Source organism: Lathyrus oleraceus, chromosome 7, assembly GCF_024323335.1.
Source record: "Lathyrus oleraceus cultivar Zhongwan6 chromosome 7, CAAS_Psat_ZW6_1.0, whole genome shotgun sequence".
In the NCBI taxonomy this organism is placed as follows: domain Eukaryota; kingdom Viridiplantae; phylum Streptophyta; class Magnoliopsida; order Fabales; family Fabaceae; genus Lathyrus; species Lathyrus oleraceus.
The window spans coordinates 104,141,459-104,151,169 of NC_066585.1; positions in this window are offsets into that span (position 1 = coordinate 104,141,459).

A 9,711-nucleotide genomic window follows, 5' to 3' on the forward strand; every position below is an offset into this window, starting at 1 on the left:
ATTGGTCCAAAAGCCTTAAGGTCTTTTGTTATCCAAGGGAGAAAACTCAACCTAAAACCACAAATCCACCATGTGAGGATAGCTTCAACATGCTAGTGAGGGGTTAACCCTATAATAAGCATGGAAGACTCATTGTCCATCACTAAGGATATAGGTGAGTATTACATCTACCTCAAGGAGAACTCAAACCTAATAGCTAAAGGTTATGAAAAGTTTTGATTAAGAAAGTGGCCATTGAAACCACAAAAAGCATTTGAATGGGATATATTTACCAATGAAAAGTATTTAGAAAATATGGTCAAAGTTGACTTAAAAGTTCAATTCAAAATAAGTGTTATGAAAAGAAAGTTTGAAAATCAAAAGCATAAGGCTTAGGTTTCTAGTGTTTGAAAACAAGTGTTAAATGTTTGCACAAAAGTTTTTGCTTGGGTTAGAGTGGAGGGAAGAAGAAGAAAGGCTAAAGTCCTAATCATACAAGAGATAAGGGAAAGGAAACAAGACCACTAGTGGAGTTCCTCTCTTGAGATCACATTGATGATCCAAATAGCTCCCATCCTTTGGAATAAGCAAGCAAAATAAAAGTAAGCTCAAGCAATCAACAATCAATTTAGCTCTTGGAAAGTTCTTCAATGACCCTTAGATCTCTCTCTCTTAGAAGTTCATGGTAATGGCTCCTCAATTAAACTCAAGTTGGAACTCCTAGCACAAGAAAAACACACATCAAAAGGTTCTATAACACAATCAAAGAATGGACAAGAGGGAGTTTAGAATATGGTCCTTTCAATGTTCATCCTCAAGCTTAAGCATTGTAAAGGCTCAATGCCTAGTTGCTCTTTGACTTTTTATATAGCACTCTAAAGGCCCAATGCCTAGTTGCTCTTTGACTCCAAGTTTGTATAGGGAAAGTCCTAAAGTCTAAGTCCATTTTGTCCAATTTTTTTGCATTTGGTTCACAACAATCAAAACAAAACACAAGCACAATAGTATATACTTAATTATGTGCTTAAGTGAGCAAAAGGCAAATGGCAATAACATAAACATGTGCTCAAGTGAGCAAAGGGAAAAGCAAATGGATAATATGTGCAAGAATAGTAAATTGCATAAAAGTAAAGAGCAAAAAGTAAATGTTAATTGTTAATGGTTAGTGTTAGTAGTTAGTGTGACATAAGGCAAATTTAGCGCTATGTTAAGCAATCGTAATTGGACTTTGGTAAAAGTCACAACTATCTGAGGCCAGTCAATAATAATGTAGGCAACAACACAAGTTAGAAGTCTTGATTAGTGAACCAAGTTCCAACAACTTGCCATGCCAAAAAGAAAAAGAGAATTGATCTTGTATTGGTTTAAGTCTTTTGCATGATTTAGGAAACAACCTATCCTTAATGCAAAGCCATTCACTTGATCAATTGATCAAGATGAATTAGATTTGAATCAAGGAAGATTAAATCTCCCTAATCCATGCCAACTTATCAACTTTCAACTCATTGATCAAAGAGAAAGAAGAAGAAGAAGAAGGAGATGAAGAATGGATAAGGAAAATGGAAAGATCAAAGATGCATAAAATGAAATAAGATGTACCAATCCATATGTATTGACCAAATGACATTGAAATTCAAAGTCAAACAATAGAAAATCAGAAATCAGATGAAGATTGGAGATTAAACAATAAATAAAATATTTTGGCATTTTTAATATTAAAATAAACTTGAATTAAAAATAAAAGAAAAGGTCAAACTTCAAAATCACTTCAAATCAACCTTGAAAGGTTCAAGTGATTTATCCCAAGTTCAACAAGATCAAACAAAGTTTGACAAAAAATTTCAGCATTTTTAAAAGTCAGAAACTATTTTTAATCAATTAAAAATGAATAAAAATAACCTAATTGAACTAAAATCTCAAATAAATCTCAAATCAATTAAAAAATTGATGAGAATATTTTTCATAGATCCATCATCATTCAAATAGGTTAGGAATATATTTTTGTATTTTTTGAATATCAAAAACTATTTAAAATGAAATAAAAATAACCAGAAAAGAGAAAATTCACAAAAAATATCAAATGATGAAATAAAAAATATTAAAAATCAAATTTACAAACTAGAAATTATTTGGAGAAGAATGCAATTGGTCCCATATTTTTTCGATTTAAAATGAAGAAGATATGAAATTTTGAAAATAATGGAAATAAAAGAAATTAAATCAGAAAATAAACAATGCCAAAAATCCAGAGGCGTCAGATATGGATTCATTAATTGACGTGGCATATCTGAAGGCACGGAGACCCATGCGCATGGTGTACTTGAGTCAACAACATCACACATAGCCTTTAAAAAAGTCATAACATTGGATGCATGAGATTTAATCTGGAAACAGGAATGGACGCTCCTGATTGAATCTGGAGGCCAGACGGTGGCCAGTGCCACCGTCTTCTCCGGCCAACCTCCGGCCATGTCCAAAATTTGTAGAGCTTCAAATGGAAACCAAAATGCATGACCCATACATCTTTGGAAAGCTGGGATGATGTACATCATCCCTGTGCCACTCAATTCCCCTCTAGATCTCTATATTGAGAGAAATCAGAGATGGAAGTCCTGTGGTGTTCATTATGAACTTAATGGATTTCAAAAATTAAATGCACAGTCATGATGCATATATTGAGAGGACTTCAGCCAACACAAGATCCAAGCAAATAGGTCAATATATGACGAGTTTCGAAGAAAATACCAGTTGAAGAACAAATTTGAATTCTGGAGATTTGAGCTTGATTCCTTGCTTTCTTTATTAAAACAGGAGACCCATGGAGTAAAGGATGAAGGTCTAGAAGCTTTAGATCCAAGGATTCAACCAGATGTAGTTGAATTTTGGATCTGGATTTTTTTTGAAGAAAAGTGAAATAGCTTCTTTGGTGAGGTTGGGGAATCACTTCAACAGGGTTTCAGGTGCCTTTAGGTTGGTTTATGATGGAGGTATGCACCTCTATTTATAGCAAAACCTGATGCAAGCAAGGTGAATTTCGTGTGCATGAAAGTTGAAGGCCTCCATGCATGGGCCTGTACAGGCGTATGGAGGGCCCAAAAGCCAATGCAAATGGATGCTGAAATGATTTGGAGAAGGTTTGGATGTGTGGTTTGCGCTCCAATTGCTTGCATATGAAGTTTCACCATGTCATGCATAATTGAACCAAAAGCTTCTCCTCTTCGAAAATACCATTTGCCAAATCCAAACATGATCATGTGAGTAATGGTTAGAAAGGTTTTGATGTAAGGAACAATTGTTATGTTAGGCAAAAATCCATTTGAAGTGTGGAAATTGGTGAAATTGGAGTTTAAAGTGCAAGGTGCAAAACATGAAAAGGCAAAGTTTCTAAATTTGGCCAATGTTCAAGCCCTTCTGTTATGATGATGCAAACCTAAAATGAAAATACCTCCAACATAAAAGTTGTAGATCTTTTCAAGACAATCACAATGGACTTAAATTTTGCATTATTTGGATTTTTGGTGAAATAGTTATGGGAACTTAAAGTTGGACTTTTTTGCCTTTTTATGCATTTGGCCCAAAAGGACCTATATTGTTTTGCATCATCACATGTATTTCCTTTGCGATTTTGAAATTTTGTTCAACATAACATTTGAAGTAGACATCTTAAGATTTCTAATTCATTTGATCCCACCCAAATATCATAAACAATGAATGAGTTATGTCCTTGGTAAGTTGACCCAAAATTAGGGTTTCAGTCAAAATGACCTATAATGTATTGGAATGGGAGATGACCTTCCAAGCTTCAAATAAATTTTTGATGAACATGAACGTTGTTCATATTGTTCTTAAGAACATTTTTGCTTTTGTAACCATATCCATTTGACCCACACATAAAACGTTAGGTCTCAGTGCATTTCAAAATGGTCAGATGAATTGACTGATCACCTTCTCAAATTCATGACTCATATCTTGATGAATTGATGATTGAGGACACTCAAATAAGTTCAAATATGCATGAAATGATGAATTAAAGAACTTACCTTGATTGTATTTGACCATGGGCTGAGGTTGCTTCAAGAGCAAGGCATTATGGTGCACAGATGAATTAGGGTTTCTCTGGGGAACAAACCTCAAACCCTTTGACTTGCTTTGATCAAAAAGATGAATTGAGATGCTAGGGAGGCATATTTGATGGACGAGAGCTTTGGGAATCATTACCATGCTTGCTATCATCTTCACTTGGCCATATCTCTACACAAAGGATCTCCTTGAAGCTCTTGACATTGTGATTGCTCAAGCTACAAACATAAGATGTTAGTGACATATTTTTGTGCTTTTGGTTAGTAAACAAAAATGAGAAAAGCAATGATATACAATTCAAATAAGCTTGGTGATCTCAAACCACTCACAAGAGGTCCCACCCAAAGGCAAAGGGAACCAAGATGCTAAAGATCCTTGAGGCAATGCAAATGCAATGTTATGATGCCATGAGGGATGTTAGGGTCAAAATTGGGGCCTTACAGATGCCCCTATTTAAGGTCATTCTAGCCGGAGAAGTGAAGGTTAAAATCTTCGTCTCGACGGGGTAGAATGGGCTTAAATAATAACAAACAGACGAATTTTGGTCCCTAAGAGACCTCATGATGCAGATGCATGCATGCAAATAGTAACACTCTGTGGGGATATGTGTCCACAAAGAAAGAAAGAGATCAGGAACGATTGAAAATCCGTTGGAGTAACACACTCATAGATGGAACAGAGACTCTACCATGGAGTAAAGGGATAGAAATGCGTGAGCAGGTCACAACTTAAAACTTGCCGAGGGACACGGAGAGAATTCATGAAATAAATCCATGGAAGGACTCGAGCTGACTCGAAGATGCATGTATTGGGGAATATGTCAATACAGCCAAATTATCCGCAAAGGATACCTCGGATAAAAATCCGGACTCAGGTGGATATGTCCGCAAAGGACTCAGCTGAGGAAAACAAATGAGGTATTACCGGTTACTGGGTAATAAGCTCAAAAAAGAGATCATGTGATTCCACCGGTATAAGGGTGAGGGAAAAACATGCTCCGGGAGAATGAATATCTAAGACCGGTATAAGGGTGAGAGATATCAATCAACCAAATCATCTGAGGAAGACCTAAAAGGTGTATCTTAACTCAGGAAAAATCTGACTCCACAGGGGACAAAAAAGTCATAATAGGGAGCAGGAGGAGGGAACACCAGGGATGCCGGTTACTAGGCATATAATAGGTGACCAACCAAAGCGTGACTTGGGGAATGTTCCCAAGACACTCATCATCCAAAAAGAGGGCAAAAAGCAAACTCGATCATTGGATGGACATTCGATTCCAAAAAGGGATACGAATCTTACTCGACTTGGGAAGAACAAAAGGCTTCGACCAAATAGGGCATGAGATATATTATCTATTACCGTCAGAACATAGATAATATACTCGCATGGAAGATTATCCACAACCGGTTACTGGGTTAATAAAGGATAAATCGACCGACAAGGAAAGGCATCGGGATACCGAAACTAGGTATATAATGATGACCATTCAAGGGGAGCAACAAACATTACCGTCAACCGGTATATGAAAGATGACTTGCTGGGGATAAACTGCCTAAACAGAGCAATTATCCAAGAGAAATGAGGGAATATCAACACCGAATATTGGATAATGCTAACCTTCAAGGAGGGGATTACCTCTACCGGATACTGGGTAGAAAACCACGGAAGAGTAACCGTCATCGATTAGGATGAACAAAAGGTTAATTCTGCAAGGGGAAAATAGGGTTTGCAACTACCGGTATAAGAGTAGAAAACCACAGACTCCGCCGAGGATAAGATGAATGATTACTAATTACTGAGCAATTATTCATTTATACCACGGGGAAGCAAAGGAAACAGTCACAGGAGTCGAATTTAGGATCAAACCAAAGAGCCAGACTGAATCAAGACTCGTCCCAGTGAGGATATAACTCAGTGGGGAATATGGAAGGAAAAATACACTTTCTGCTTAAGGGGATGACTCTATATGGGGAGATCAGACACCGACATCTGCTTGGGGAAATGTATTACCAACTAGAAGGGAATAACAAACAAAGATATATGGCAAAGAATGCAATATGAATATCCGAATGTTTGAAAATTATATGCACACATGTGTGGTTTATGTATGATGAATGCTGACAAACAGACATTTCTAACACAAACAGCTCCAAGGAGTAAGTACACAAACATCCGATACTACATCTCAAGAGAGAAAGCCAGGTTCACCGGAGAGTATCCAATATGATGAGGGCAAGAGAAACCAGGAAGCAAAGATCCCTGCAGGGGATGAACATCAGGCCTTTCAGCTGGGGACAGAAGTTATTGCACGGATAAAATCTGCCGCCTAAGCAACTCTACTGGGGAATCTATCCGAGGAATAAAGGGATTCTAGGGATCAAACAGTGCCGTACTCACCAAGGAGATCACATCTGCTGAAGACGAAAGGTTGATACTCTGCTGAAGGGAAAAGTTACCAAACACTCCACCCAGTAGGAAAACCACAAAAGGCTCCGGAGGAAGAAGATACAGCAAGCCAGGAATATGAACAAATGTCTTACCCTGTTAGGGATCATACCATCCTTGGGAGAGCACTGAGGATCTCCTAAGTATCCTTTCGTCATTGTGAATGTTCACTTTGTTTAAAAACAAGTTAGGAAAAATTCGATTATTCAAAACAATGATATTTTCTCAATTAAAGCATGCAAAACGTTTGTTGAATAGAAACAAATAAGAGTGCAAATAATTGGATAAAAGGCTCAAATTTATTTGATGGAATGGTAGTCTGCAAATGGAAAGACTCCATAGATCTTTACAAGTTTGAAATTGGTGATATATATTGGAAAAGGGCTACATTGAACATAATGACCATTTCTCCACCAATTCTGAATCCAATGTATTTGAAGCTTCGGTTGATGACGAATGAGCAAGAATCTCTGACAGATGACAGTTGTAGAACAAAGACTTGTCAGGATGCAGTTACTTGCCAAATCCCTAATTTTTGCCTAGATTTCCCCAAGATGAGGTACTCAATCTAGCGGGATACATATATTCACTTTTCATGTCTCTAACTTTTGCCTGGACTGCCCTTTCGGGTTTTCAATCCACCGAGACGCTCATTTTTGCCTAAGCCGCCCTTTCAGGTTTTCAACTTAGCGAGCTATTCTGTTTTTATTTTAGGCGAAGTATTTCTTGACTGCATCTGAATTCACAGGACGAGTGAAATCCTCCCCATCCATAGTTGTAAGTATCAAAGCACCACCTGAAAAGGCTCTCTTAACAACATATGGACCTTCATAGTTTGGAGTCCACTTGCCCCTGGAATCGGGCGCGAAAGACAAGACTTTCTTGAGCACGAGGTCACCTTCTCGGAACACACGAGGCTTGACCTTCTTATCAAAAGCTTTCTTCATCCTTTCTTGATATAATTGACCATGGCACATGGCAGTCAATCTCTTTTCTTCTATCAAATTCAGCTGGTCATAACGACTCTGAACCCATTCAGCATCAGTCAACTTGGCTTCCATCAAGACTCTCATTGATGGGATCTCCACCTCTACTGGGAGTACAGCCTCCATGCCATAAACAAGAGAGAAAGGGGTTGCCCCTGATGAAGTTCGGACAGATGTATGATGTAACACCCTTCTAAAATACCCCAATAATTTAAATTATTATCAAAATACAACATCAGAGTAATTATGCAGTTAAGGGTGTCACATAAACACTTCACACCATGTTCCGAAATAACAGTCATACTCTTTATTTAATCAAATAAACATTTGCATAAATCGCAGCGGATAGAAATCAAATCAATCAAAACATGTAACACATTACATGTAAAATGGTTCACAACCAACATAAAGCATTTAAAACATCCCTTCCCGATGTTACATCTATCAGAGCATGACCCACTAAGGAACTACTCTAGACTCCAAGTACTAGCTCCTACTCAATCACTGCTCGTTACTTGAAAAACAGTTGTAAGGGTGAGTTCCTCAATCGATATAATAAGTATTATAAAATATCATGTCATGTTAAGTAATCTAACACACTTCATCACCCTAATCCAAACATATATTCAGTAACAGCACATCAACTCAACAGAATACTCAACACCAGCACAAACACACGTATAATACTGGAATACATCCATTCATATTATACGCCATACATATATTATGCAATGAGACTCCATGCATGCGGTACCGACTATTTTGTGAACATATAGTTCAACCTCACCGTCCAAATCCAGGCACGGGTACCAAGCTCACTAGTCCCACTCATTTGAGACATAGTGACTCACTCACTAATTCCTCACCATGGGAATTAGCTACCACCCCAAATGGGCCATGCTATGCACGCTAATCACCTAGCATGCAAACATCAACAACAATCAAAATGATTTACTCACCAATTCCTCACCATGGGAATTAGCTACCACCATAAAGGCCACAATATGCATGCTAATCACCTAGCCATGCAACAACAACAACAACTCAAGATTAGACATATGCTCACACTCTAAGCCATAAAACAGTCTATTCACAAATGCATACCTAACTGATACATTCACAGCATCATGCATACCATCACACATCATCAACACATTTTATCACAAAAGCATATCATATCATGCCGCATAATCAAACACAGTATTAGCACACTCTACTAATACCTATACTACTCAAAACAACGGGAAAATGATCCCTACTACGTCATACATCAGCTAAGTTACATCACTCAGCCTAAACAACCAAAAACTGCACAACCATAGTTCAGAAAAACCACAAGTCTGCCCATACGCGTATTGCCTATGCCCATACGCGTATTGCCCATTCCTGACCAAGTCCATACGCGTATTGCCCACGCCCATACGCGTATGCTACGCGTACCACATTCTCATACGCGTACCAACAGAGACAATTTCACGTTCAAAACCTCATCTCTTTCACTCATACGCGTAAGGCCTCATCCATACGCGTACCAGCCATATCATACGCGTATTGCCTAGTGCCATACGCGTATGACCAGAAACCAGAATTTCCAGATCTGCAATGGCTTTTGCTGCTACGAGATCGATCCAATTCAACCTTCCACAGTCCAAATTTCACACCCAATTCATTCGTCTCATCTAACACGAATCATACACTTTCGATTTCACAAATTGCTAACTTTTCTACCTCTAATTCCTACGAATTTCTTCAATTTTAATCCAAATTTCGTTCATCCCAAAAGTTCACAAATTCATCATACATCATTCAATCAGAGGCAATTCAATGGTTTCTCACTACCCATCACATATTATCCCATAATACCCATTAATCGATGATAAACCCCCCTTACCTGAGTTAATCCGGCAAATCCTGCAGCTTCGAGCTCTTCCTCTCTCCAACCCTTGTTCTCTGGTTCTCTTTTGCCCTTTTTCCACTTTTCTGCCTCTTTTCCCTTTTCACGTGAAAATAACTCTTTTTACCAAATGGAACCTTTTTACTGATTTCTACTTTTATTCCAATAATAACAATAAAAATAATCCAATAATAATAATCCCAATAATATTCCAATAATTATTATTCCAATAATAATAATAATTCCAATTATTTAATTAAATTAATAAATATATTATTAACTCAATTTAAATAATTATCTTATTTTATCGGGGTGTTACAACTC